Consider the following 12,599-nt stretch of genomic DNA (forward strand, 5'->3'; position numbering starts at 1 on the left):
GACCCTTAGGGTTTCGAATCGTCGAACGTTGATTGGTGTCGATTTTCATCAAGACATTCAATAATCGACGAAAACGGGCGAATTCGGGCCTAAAATTGGCGTACGGGGACAAAACGGGACCCGAAACACCCGTGGGTGTCTCACCCTTAGCCGAGACACCTTAGGGTGTCTCAGGTCTCGGCCAAGGCCGAGACACCCTAGGGTGTCTCAGTTCTAGGGCCGAGACACCCCCCCTCTCTTTGTCTTTTTCTTTTTTTGTTTGTTTCCCTTTTTAGCTTTCTCCCTTGTTTTGGCTTTATTGCCTCTTTTGTTTTCCCCCTTCTTTTCAAATTTTCGAAAGAAAATCCCTCTCAAACTCCTTCTTCCTTTCATCCTTCCACCATTGTTCCTTTCCAAAACCCATACCAAGTTTTCGGATTTTTGTTCCCCTCTTGGCCGAGTTTGATCTCCTTTCAAGCTAGGGTTCCTCCTTCATCCTCAAGCTCAAGAAAAGCCTCTTGATTTGGTAAGTTCCCTTTTACAAGATCTCCTTTTTTTTGACAAGATTGTAGCTTTATGTTTGTAATGGGGGTATGCTATGAGTTAAAAGATAGGCTCTTTGATGATGGGTTGTGGATGCACAAAGCTTTGGGGGTTTTATGCAAAATTTGCAATGTGGCCGAATTTTTGGGGGGCTTTTATGCAAAATTGGCAATGTGGCCGAATTTTTTGGGGGGCTTTTATGCAAAATTGGCCTGAAATTTGTAGGGGTCTTTATGTAAAATGGGACTGAAATTAGGTTTTGGATTGCATGTCCACTTGGTCGAAGATTTGAGGGGTGCTTTATGCAAGAAGACCAATGTTGTTTGAGGGGTTAATTTGCAAAAAGCAACCCACAAAGTGTAGAGGGGTTTATTTGCAAAAGGGCTGAAATTTAGGGCTGAAATTCCAAAAGTTTAGACCACAACCCAATAACCAAAGTTTTGATAAGGGTATGTGGACGTTGAATTGAAATTCGTGAAGGGGTTTATTTGCAATTTTGGCTTCATTTTACAAAAGGGTTTATTTGTAAAATTAACCAAAATTGTAGGGTATCGGGGGGTGCTATATGATCAGATATGATGACCATGACCCAACCCGAGCGTGTCCTTGACCCGAATTTGGCCTTGAACACGAAGGGTATTTTGGGTATTTCACCAAAATTCACCGCGAAAAATAACAATCATCGTTTCGCATGCACGAAATTTGTAGGTTTAACTAGACTTCAATTATGAAATCCTATTTATACATAGGATTTTAATTAAAGTTCTTAATTTCCCTTTTAAATTTCGTGTATTCATATTTTAGATTGTGCCTGACTTGCTGCTTTTCGTTGCAGATTTTCAATGTCTCCACGCCGACCTCGACCTCGAAGGAGTCGTTCTCATTCGCAGCACAGCGAGGAAGAGGTTCCCGCGACATCTTTTCCAGCGGCCTCTTTCTTTGGGGGTGAGAATTTACATTTTCCGTATCCCTGATTGACCTCTTCGCGGGTCATGAAGGAAGTGCATCCCTGATTGACCTCTTTGCGGGTCATGAAGGAAGAACCGATACCCCTCTTCGCGGGGGTTAAGGTTTCAGACTTGTCTTGCTTAGCCAATTCAAGTCTTCTGGTATATTGGGGCGATTTTTTGTCATCCTACACCTTATAGTTCGGTGTATGTTACCACGTTATTCACGTGATGATGCATACCGTTCTTCCAGTGTAGGACGCTCAAAATCGTCTCTCCAATTATTCCGTGGATGAGCTTATCATTCTTCTTATGAATTTTCTGACTCCACCCTTGTGCTTTATTGTAGTGGAGTTTCCCGCGGGCAGCCTTCCTCCTCACGCCAATACCGGTTGTAGTCGGGAGGTCTTCTCTTCAGCTTTCCTTAGGCAGGTCGTTAGTCCACTTCCTCGGTTCGACAGAGATCGCTCAGACGAATCTTGCCGCTTGATACGGGAAGGAGGGCGCCATTGCTTGCGCCAGCTTATTACAGATGCCTCCTTTACCGCGGATTCTACCTCCACTCAGGCTTTAAAGAAGCCGAGTTTCCTGTTCGGGGATCATGTCGAGGATCCTGCTACGCTGACCCTTGGCGAGGAGCACTGGCTGACTCTCGACGAGGGAGCTTGTTTGTACATCCCCTCGATTCCACGCCAATATTCTTTCAGTCACTTGAAGGGGCAGGCCGTGGAGCGACAGATGTCTTGGCACCTTACTGAAGATGCTGAGCGAGTTCAGTGTGGATATGCCACTCACCACAAGACTCCTGGCTCTAACGGGTATCATGACGTTCGTGGTCTTCGACCCGGGATTATGGGCCTTAACACTGCACCCCCAGGCGAGGTGTCAGCAGCTGCTTCTACTGTGAGTAACCGTCTGGCTCTTCTTGGGAGACGGTTACCTCCCGGATTACAGCAAGGGGTGGTGGGCACGCATGACCAGTTTCGTCTTGGCGCGCTGGGAGAGGGATTTGAAGAGCAGTGGATTGTATGCACCTATACGAGCCACCATGTATGGACTCCCGGTCAGCTGTCGCCATTTCCTAGCGTTATTAGAGACATACATGCCTGACAGTAACACCTTCCTGACCAGCGGCGGCGAGTTAGGGTTGGCCTTGCATGAGATGCATCATGTTTCTGGTCTTCCGATGGGGGATTGTCCGTATCAGGAGTATTTTCCCTCGAACCAGCAATTGGAGTGTATGAAGAAAGATACTCCCGATATGTATGACACTCTCTGGGATCTCACTTGTCACTATTACACCTCCTTGATCCAGACTTCTGCTCTAGCGAAAAGGAAGAGGCAGGTCAGCTTGAAGCAGTTTGCTTGCTATTTGTTCCAGAACTTGGAGGGTAGTTCCGACGAGTCTATTCGTGAATTAGACGTGTTGACCCCTTCTGCAATTAATGAGTTGTTGGAGAAGGCTGAGGCTCGTTCTTACACCATCGCCAGTGCTGAAGGAGTTTTTCCTGTGGGAACCAAGTTTCGCTCTTTTCTCTATCGTGCACAGAAGTCCATTGGGCCCCAGACTCTACTAGCAGGCTACCTTGCCCTTTGGTTGAAAAAATGTGTTGTCCCTCACCAGCCTTCAGACGCTCTACCTGTCGAGGTGCTCTTCCCTGCAGTTCAGCTAGCTTTCGGGAGAGAGATTTCCCTGCTCCCAGCGATGGTTGCTGGCATCCATTGCGGGCTTAGGTGTCTAGTCAGTAGTTTTACACAGAGGGGTTCTGAACCATCGACTGAGCTTATTTGTCCGAAGGTCGAGCTTCCTTACGCATATCTGATGGCGTGGCTTGTCCTTCACCGTCCTGACTTGATGTCGGCGCCCAGCGTTGTTGATGTCCCCGTTCCTTTCATGCAGCTGTTAGAGAAGAGCAGATAGCTCGGGAACAAATTCAGTGATGTTCAACGAGAGCTTTGAGTCCGTAAGAGTTGGGAGTTCTTCAAGTGTTTTCCTCAGTTTTCAGGTCGCTATGGCGACGTGCTGATTGACGAGGAGAAACCTAGAAGTGACCGGACTGTTCTCGACGTTGGTTGTTTCCGCTGGTTAGTGAACATCCGCGTTGGGTATCTTGTCCTCCGGGTGAAGAATCAATGCCACATAGAGCCTTACCTTCCCTGTATATGTCGGGAATCGGAGCCGTAGCCTGCAGGTTGAGGGAGGACTTATTGATGGCGTACGAGCATGGCTATGGACTATGGTGGGCTGCACTGGAGCCCGTTTTGCTCTTCCTTCATATAGGCGTAAGCCGCTGACCACTTTCTTTAGTTGCAAGTGGTTCCTTTCCGCCTATGAATCCATAGGTGTAAGGAGCCTTTCAGAGTTACAGTCCGAGCACTTGGTCCAGGTTGCTATGATGGCTGTTCGCAGGGCTGAGCTTGCTCAGAAGCAGAGAAAGGGGCATGCCGAATCTCCTCTCCAAGGTGATGAAGAGCTCCTTCCTACGGGTGACGACGACGAGACCTCTGAGGAAGAATATGTGGATGCAGATACCGACAGAGAAGAACTCGATACCGGTTTGTCCTGCTTCTTTGATTCTCCTTCTCCATTCTAATTGGTATAAGCGACAGCTCTTGTTCGTTTAATGAAATGACCATTGTCACTTTAGGTAGGACAGTTGACGATCATGAGCCACCAGCTCCTACACACGCTGAAACGTGTGACAAGCCTGTGCATGATCGACCCGTCGGTCCTAGGAGGGTTGGTGCCCTGAAGAGGAAGAAGACCGCACATAAACCCCACGACGGTCAGCGTCCTTATGGAGTGGACTTAGGAAGCACCGCCGATGGAGGGGAAGGTAACCTTTATTTTCATTGCTTTAAAGTGACTTACCTTTTGGGATTCGTAATCATGTCTTATGCTCCAGGGTTCTTCGAAGAGGGCGAACTCCCACCTGGTCCGGAATCTCCTGGTGTTGATAACATGGATTGCTTTATGCAGCAAATGTGCGACGCCCTTCATGATGGGTCTCTGGGCATCGATCTAAACATCGATCTTGAGTAGATGAATAATGTTGAGCCCACAGTCCCATATTCAGGTATATCTACATCCAATGTTACTTTCCTCAAGCATTCAGGTATATCTACATCCAATGTTACTTTCCTCAAGCATGGGGAAGGAAGATCTTCCGTTTTTTTGCTACAAGTATTTTTGAGCTTTCCTCATCTCCCAACATTCAGGCTACCCTGCAGATGTCGCGATGGAAAGGCCAGCTGAGGATGGAGCCTGTCATGATGTAGGTTTCGAGGAGCGGGGGTGTGCTCCTGTACCAAGCTTCTCGAAACCTGATGCTAGCTTATTAGCAGACATGCTGGCTGAACAGACTACCAGAGGAACCAAGAGACCATTCTTTGGGAATGATTCATTCACCGGTATATATCTGATTCCCTTCATCTTGCCTGATCTTTTATCTGACTAACGAATGATTAATATTACAGCGCCAACCATTGGGATTAGCCCAATATCGATTCCTGGCATATCTGGCTTGCCTCGGAGTGACGGACTCGCAGGTACGCATACGATTTAGGGATATTGTACTTTTCTATGTTCATCTGACTGTTGACTAATATACGAGTGCAGTCATAGGACCAGCCACCGGGACTGATTCTCTTATGACTCCTGGCATTCCTCAGATGCCTACGGATGATAGACCTACAGGTATGCAGATGACCTTATTATCCCAATCCTCCTTATTTGTCTAAATTTTCATTTTGGCTAATAAGAGGGTGCCACTATAGGACCAGCCGCTTGGGCCGATACTCTTATGACTCTTGGCATTCCGACTGCATCTGAGGACGGGGGCATACCTCAGCCTGAGGGGACGTCCGTTGGCGTTGGTATGCTCAGAACTTGCCTTTTGAATTTCCCTATCGTATTCGATAGTCCGCTGAATTTCTGTGTTGTTGCTTGTAGGATCTCGATCTTCCCTATACGAGCGTGTCCGCGCCCTTTTGGTCGATACTGATCCTGACAGAGAGGCTTTTCGTACGGACCTCAGCTTCTTCACCGCCTTTTATAACGGCCTGATCGAGAAGCTTCTTCACAGAGGAGGCGGCTTCGATCAGTTTAGGCGTTCCTTTTCTCACCACATGATGATGATGAGGGAAGAAGGATACCCGGATTTGGCCGATTCCTTTACTGCCGATTTCGCTGCCCTGGAGTCAGAGATACGAGAGTTGAAGTAATTGGAGATTAACGGGGTTTCTTCTTTCGTGTCCTCTCAGTTGGAGCATAGGCTGGCACAGTGGCGTGACCTGAGATCTTCCATCGGGTGCGAGCTAATGGCTAACGTGGCGAGGAAAGATACGGAGAGAGCTGAGATACTCCGCTCTTTGGACTCGAACCGCGAGGAAATGACTAGGTTGAAAGAGGCCTTGAAGTGCGTTGAGGAATCTACTGCTCTTATTGTAGATGACCTGGCTGGACTAGAGCGTTCTCGTGAACAGGCACTCGAGGAGCTCGGATCCACCCAGGAGAGACTGATGAAGCTGAAGAGTAAAGCCGCGGAGATTTTAAGCAGTTCTGAGGAATCTGCCCGAGCTGATCTGCAGGCGAGACTTGAGCGGAGTTATGTAGATAGACTTTTTAGCTTAAAGTCTCATATTCTCAGCCGCCAGCTGCCTTCGGGCTAACGAGCTTTTTGTTGTATGCTTTTGACTCGATCTATTAATAGAAACTCCGCATTTGCTTCTTTCTTGTGATTTTTTCTGTATTTCTTCCGAATGACAGTTGACTCGGTCTATTAATAGAAACTCCGCATTTGCTTCTTTCTTGTGATTTTTTCTGTATATTTTTTTTTTTGAATGACAGACTTATGGGATTTTTGGTAAACCCCCAGCCCTCAACGGGTTTGATATGTCTTTACCGATTACCGTTTGAAATCGGACTAGCATGTGAATTATTAAACCCGTCTCACATGTAACGTTGTGCTAAGAGAGTAAACTCTCTGAGGCTTTGTGCTATGATTTTGAATACATAGGCTTCGTCTTTCTCACGGGAATAGACTACCCGGCAACGCGTGTTAGGCGTTGACTTATCCCTACTTAGGCTTCGGGATGAAATTCCCCGTGCATCGAGTGCCCGGATTGGAAGTTGAGAATTGTGTCTTTTCTAAGAGCAAAGACAGACTGAGAAACGGGAGAGGAAGAATTTTATATTCTATCTCCCGGTGCTGAAGAGGAAGAATTTTATATTCTATCTTTAGTTGGAAAGGAAACGGGAGAGGAAGAATTTTATATTCTATCTCCCGGTGCTGAAGAGGAAGAATTTTATATTCTATCTTCAGCTGGCGTTTGAGTCGGGCTAGCATGCGGATTGTTTAAGTCCGTTCCGCATGTGACGTTGTGCTAAGAGAGTTAACGCTCTTAGTGCTACGATATTGAATACGTAGACTTCGTCTTTCTCACGGGAATAGACTACCCGGCGACGCGTGTTAGGCGTTGACTTTAGGATTTTTGGCTAATCCCCAGCCTTCAACGGATTTGATTAGCCTTTACCGACTACCGTTTGAGTCGGGCTAGCATGCGGATTGTTTAAGTCCGTTCCGCATGTGACGTTGTGCTAAGAGAGTTAACGCTCTTAGTGCTACGATATTGAATACGTAGACTTCGTCTTTCTCACGGGAATAGACTACCCGGCGACGCGTGTTAGGCGTTGACTTTAGGATTTTTGGCTAATCCCCAGCCTTCAACGGATTTGATTAGCCTTTACCGACTACCGTTTGAGTCGGGCTAGCATGCGGATTGTTTAAGTCCGCTCCTATGTGACGTTTAAGCTAAAAGAGTTAACCCTTTTAGTGCTACGATATTGAATACGTAGACTTCGTCTTTCTCACGGGAATAGACTACCCGGCAACGCGTGTTAGGCGCTGACTTATCCTTACTTAGGATTCAGGATAAAATTCCCCGTGCGTGTGAGGCACGGATTATGGTGTTATTAATAACAACCTGCCACAATGTTGAATATGTGGTCTTTTGTCCTTTTTACGGTCAAAGACTAACCGGCCATGTGTGTTAGACATAGGCTTTGGGATTTTTGGCAAACCCCCAGCCATCAACGGGTTTGATGTGCCTTTACCGATTACCGTTTGAATCGGGCTAGCATGTGAATTATTAAAACCCGTTTCACATGTAACGTTGTGCTAAGAGAATTGCTTCTCTTAGACTTAATGCTATGATTTTGAATACATAGACTTCGTCTTTCTTACGGGAATAGACTACCCGGCAACGCGTGTTAGGCGTTGACTTATCCCTACTCAGGCTTCGGGATAAAATTCCCCGTGCATCGAGTGCCCGGATTTGACAATCGTGTCTTTTCTAAAAGCAAAGACAGATTGAGAAACGGGAGAGGAAGAATTTTATATTCTATCTCCCGGTGCTGAAGAGGAAGAATTTTATATTCTATCTTCGGCTGGAAATGGAACTTGAGGTGGGATCCCCCACCCCCAGAATCCGGAATGATGAACTGGGAGTGGGTTCTCCACTCCGAGCATCGGAAAGGTCCGAGGAGAGGAAGAATTTTATATTCTATCTCCCGGTGCTGAAGAGGAAGAATTTTATATTCTATCTTCAGCTGGAAAGGAAACTCGAGGTGGGATCTCCACCCCCAGAATCCGGAAGGATGAAACTAAGAGTGGGATCTCCACTCCGAGAATCGGAAAAGTTCGAACGACACTACCTTTTATAGGATTGGTCATTTGAACCCAAAGAACCCCTCATTCATTGAGGAGGAAACCCAATTTCAACCCTAACTTTTATAGGTTTGGTGGAAAAGGGGACAAAGGTGGATTTTTTTTTCGTTTATCGAAAATGAATGACTCGACCTTAGTCTTGACTATCTGTAGGCTTCACTAAGCGAGATCGGGAACAATCCTAACTTTTATAGGTTTGACTGTTCCAATTGAAAGTGGACCTCTCGTTCATGGAAGGAATCGAGAGAGGAATTTGGCTTTGGCCCTAACTTTTATAGGTTTGACCAGAAAGCAAGAGTTTGAGATGACCCTAACTGGGCCCTAACTTTTATAGGTTTGACCAGAAAGCAAAGAAAGTGGAATACGGGTAGCAAAGAGAGTGCCAACTCGTATTCTCACTCAAAGGGAGACTTTAATGCTAGGCGTTTAGGACCTAGCACGTTAAGTCTGAGAAATGCCAACGACGGGCAGATGGAAATGTTGGTGGATCCACTGTCGTTTAATTTGATCAGCGGATGGTTTGGTGAGGAAAGATTAACCTATCAGAGGATTAGATCTCATCTCACAAAAATAACTCATAAGAGTTGGAGAATCTTGATAAAAATAAGAAGAGACATTCTGACTTTCAGAGTTCGAATGTAGATTTCTCCTTCGTCAATCCCATGTGGTATTCTTCTGGGAACTTCCCGATACATTGGTTATCCTGAAGATACTAAGGATAGTATTTTTTCAGGAACTTGCCGTTTCTCGGCATCATAAGCCGGTCACCGTCCTTGGTGACAAGGCGATATGTGCCACTCGAGTAGACTGTCTCCACTACGAATGGTCCCTCCCATTTGGGTTCAAATTTATCCTTTTTCTTGGAGTTAAGGATTATCGGTCGGCGAGTAGTGAGGACCAGATCTCCTTCCTTGAAGCTTCTCTGTTGAACTTTTTTGTCGAAGGCTCGAGAAATTCTAGCTTGGTAAAACTCAATATGCTGTTGAGCTTCCAGGCGCTCTTCATCGAGCCTCTCGAGTTCTTCGAGGTGTTTCTGATGTTGTTCTTCGGTCGTCATCTGGGTTGCAAGAGCGATCCGAAGAGACGGGATTTGGATCTCCAATGGAAGAACAGCTTCACATCCGTATACCAGTGAATACGGGGTTGTTCCCGTCGGTGTGCGCACCGTGGTCCGATAGGCCCATAGAGCCGCGCCAAGCTTGTCATCCCAGTCTCGTTTATTAGTTTTCACGATTTTTGACAAGAGTTTGATGATAGTCTTGTTGAAGGCTTCAGCTAATCCATTTGATGTGCGATTATAAGCCGTTGACGAGATATCCTGGATTTTAAACTTTTCGCAGAACCTTATGAAGGCGTTGCTGACAAACTGAGGACCGTTGTCATGTATGATTCGTCTTGGAACACCATACCTATAGATGATGTGGTGCTTGATGAATGCAATGACGTTGCTCGTTTTAACTTCTCTGAGTGGAACTGCTTCAGCCCATTTGGAGAAGTAATCGGTAATTGCCAGGATGAACCGGTCGCCTTTGACTGATGGGGGATTTATCGGGCCAACAATGTCCATTCCCCAAGTCTCGAACGGCCATGACGTAACCGAAGGATGTAGATGCTCCGGAGGTTGATGCATATAATTCCCGTGTATTTGACATGCATTACACTTTCGGGCATACGTGATTGCATCCCTCATCATGGAAGGCCAAAAATACCCCATTCTTCTGATGCGATCGTAAAGCTTGGGACCAGGTTGGTGTGCGCCACACTCTCCTTCGTGCGCCTCCCTAAGGACTTCTTCAGCCTCTTTCGCCGATAAGCAACGCAATAGCAAACCATCGTACCCCCTGCGGTACAACGTTCGATTCTCCGTGTTATAGTAGAATCTTGGTGCTCTTCGTCGGATCGACTCTCTTTCCTTCACATCTTCTGGCAAGATTCCATGCAAGACGTAGTCGATGATGGGGAAACGCCAATCTCGTGGTTCGAACTCGATTCGAGTAGCGTGCGCCTCTTGAACCTCTTCTTCCTTGGCATCTTCATTGTAAAGCGGTACTAGGAGTTGGTGAGTTCTTACCGTAACAAACTGCTCTGCTTCGGGAGGTTGTGCCAGAGATACGGCCAATGCTGCTAACGCATCTGCATAGGTATTCTGTAGTCGTGGAATATGTTCGATAAAGAATCCTTCGAATGATTCTGCCATCTCCACTGCCATCTTATGGTATGGTATCAAATCTTGACTTCGGACTTCATATTCTCCTTGGACTTGCTTGACTATTAGCTGAGAATCACCGAAAGCCTCGAGATACTCAACCCCCAGCTCCTTAGCGAAATTGAGTCCTATAATCAATGCGTTATACTCTGCTACATTATTCGAGCATGGCTCGGTTAGCGAGTAGGCGCGAGGCATCACATGTTTTCCTGGGTATCATCATCCTGTGCAAGTAATGCACTTAATGAGTGGCTCGTCGCCTTGACATAAATCAAGAACGGTTTGCCCGATTTAGGTGCAACGAGTACAGGAGGTTTCGAGAGATATTCCTTAATACCCTCGAATGCCTTTTGACAAGCGTCATCCCATACAAAAAATAACGCCCTTCTTTGCGAGCTTGGAAAATGGTTGGCATTTTCCTGAGAGGTTCGAGATGAATCGACGAATATAAGCTAATCGCCCTTGCAATCCTCTGAGCTCCTTGAGGTTTCTCGGAGGCTGTAATTCATTAATCGCCTTTACCTTATCAGGATCGATGTGAATACCTTTGGTGGTGACGACGAATCCCAGGAATTTACCACTAGACATTCCGAGGAAAGACTTGGTAGGATTCATCTTCAATTGATGGGCTCGCATTAAGTCGAACATGGTCTTCAAGTCTTTGATGTGATCCTTTTTATCACGACTTTTCACGACCAGATCGTCTACGTAGCATTCGACAGTCTTTCGGAGATGCTCCTGAAAGATCTTTGACATGGCTCGTTGATATGTAGCACCTGCATTCTTCAAGCCGAAGGGCATAACCGTGTAGCAGAAGACGCCGAGAGGTGTTCTAAATGCGGTATGCTTTTTATCATCTGGATGCATCTTTATTTGGTTATAACCAGAGAAACCATCCATGAAAGACATCCTCTCGAATCCGCACGTATTGTCGATGATAACATCCGTGATGGGAAGGGGAAAATCATCTTTTGGGCAAGCAGTGTTGAGGTCTCTGAAGTCAATACAGACCCTGATCTTCCCGTTCTTTTTAAGGACCGGGACAATGTTGGCAAGCCATTCTGGATGTTGCTCTTCCCTAATGAAGCCCGAGTCTAGAAGCTTTTTAACCTCAGCTTCGATCGCCTCCATCATTTGCGGACGAAACCGTCTTTGTTGTTGTTTGACAGGTTTGACATCCGACTTAATATTAAGGTGATGCACTGCTACATTTGGATCGATCCCTGGCATGTCTTCGTAATTCCAGGCGAACACATCGATGTACTCCCTGATAAGAGAGATTAATTCTTCTTTCTCCTCGGGTAGGAGACTGTCGCTAATGAATATCGGCTTAGGATTTTCCTCACTTCCCATATTCACTTGGACTACTTGATCTTCGGTAGGAGGTTCTCTTTGCTCAAACCTATCACCGTACTGCATGTTTAAGTGATGAACCCACGGATCTTCCCATGTCGGCATCTGATCATCTTCTTCTATTGTGGTAGGATCGACCGTAACCATGTTCGACATCAACTTTTTGAACATTTCACCAAGGCTAGCGTCGGAATCCCAAGCCGAAGCGTCGGAAGAGTATCCTTTTCTAGCCTTGTTAGCAATCTGATCGATGATTTGCCAGCAACATTCGTCGTCGGATGAGGAGACATAGCCAAGACCTCTTTTATAGCGATAATAATCATCGGGTTTTCCCTTCGGTACATAGGCCATTCGAGGTGGAACTCGTGAACCTTGACCAAAGCAAAGACCCTCTCCGAGTGTGAAGTCATATCCATACTTCTCCATTAGATCGCGCGCTTTCGCGTCATACCTAAATAAGTGAGGAGTAGGTTTATCATCATCGTCTTTCTCGAAGTGATCAGGTATCGGAGCTTCTTTTCCTTTGCCGTAGACGACTTCTTTTCCACCCCCTATTCCCGAGGGGATGACAAGTGTTGCTCCGCATGGATCTTGTACCTGCTTTTTTGTCATGCAAAATGATTGAAGAGGCATATACAAATCAGGGTTATCATAAAGCTTTTTAGTGACATTATCAAGACACATCGAATACTCTAAATCATCGTTTATTGATAGTTCTTCGGCAAGTTGCCAATTACAACTATTCTCCGATGATTCTTCATCATCAAGATTGATTACAATGGGTACAATGTCATTAAGTACAAAACCACCATCATAATCAAACCCAGCTTCGGTATCAGCTTC

This window comes from Asparagus officinalis, chromosome 5 (genome assembly GCF_001876935.1).
Source record: "Asparagus officinalis chromosome 5, Aspof.V1, whole genome shotgun sequence".
In the NCBI taxonomy this organism is placed as follows: Eukaryota; Viridiplantae; Streptophyta; class Magnoliopsida; order Asparagales; family Asparagaceae; genus Asparagus; species Asparagus officinalis.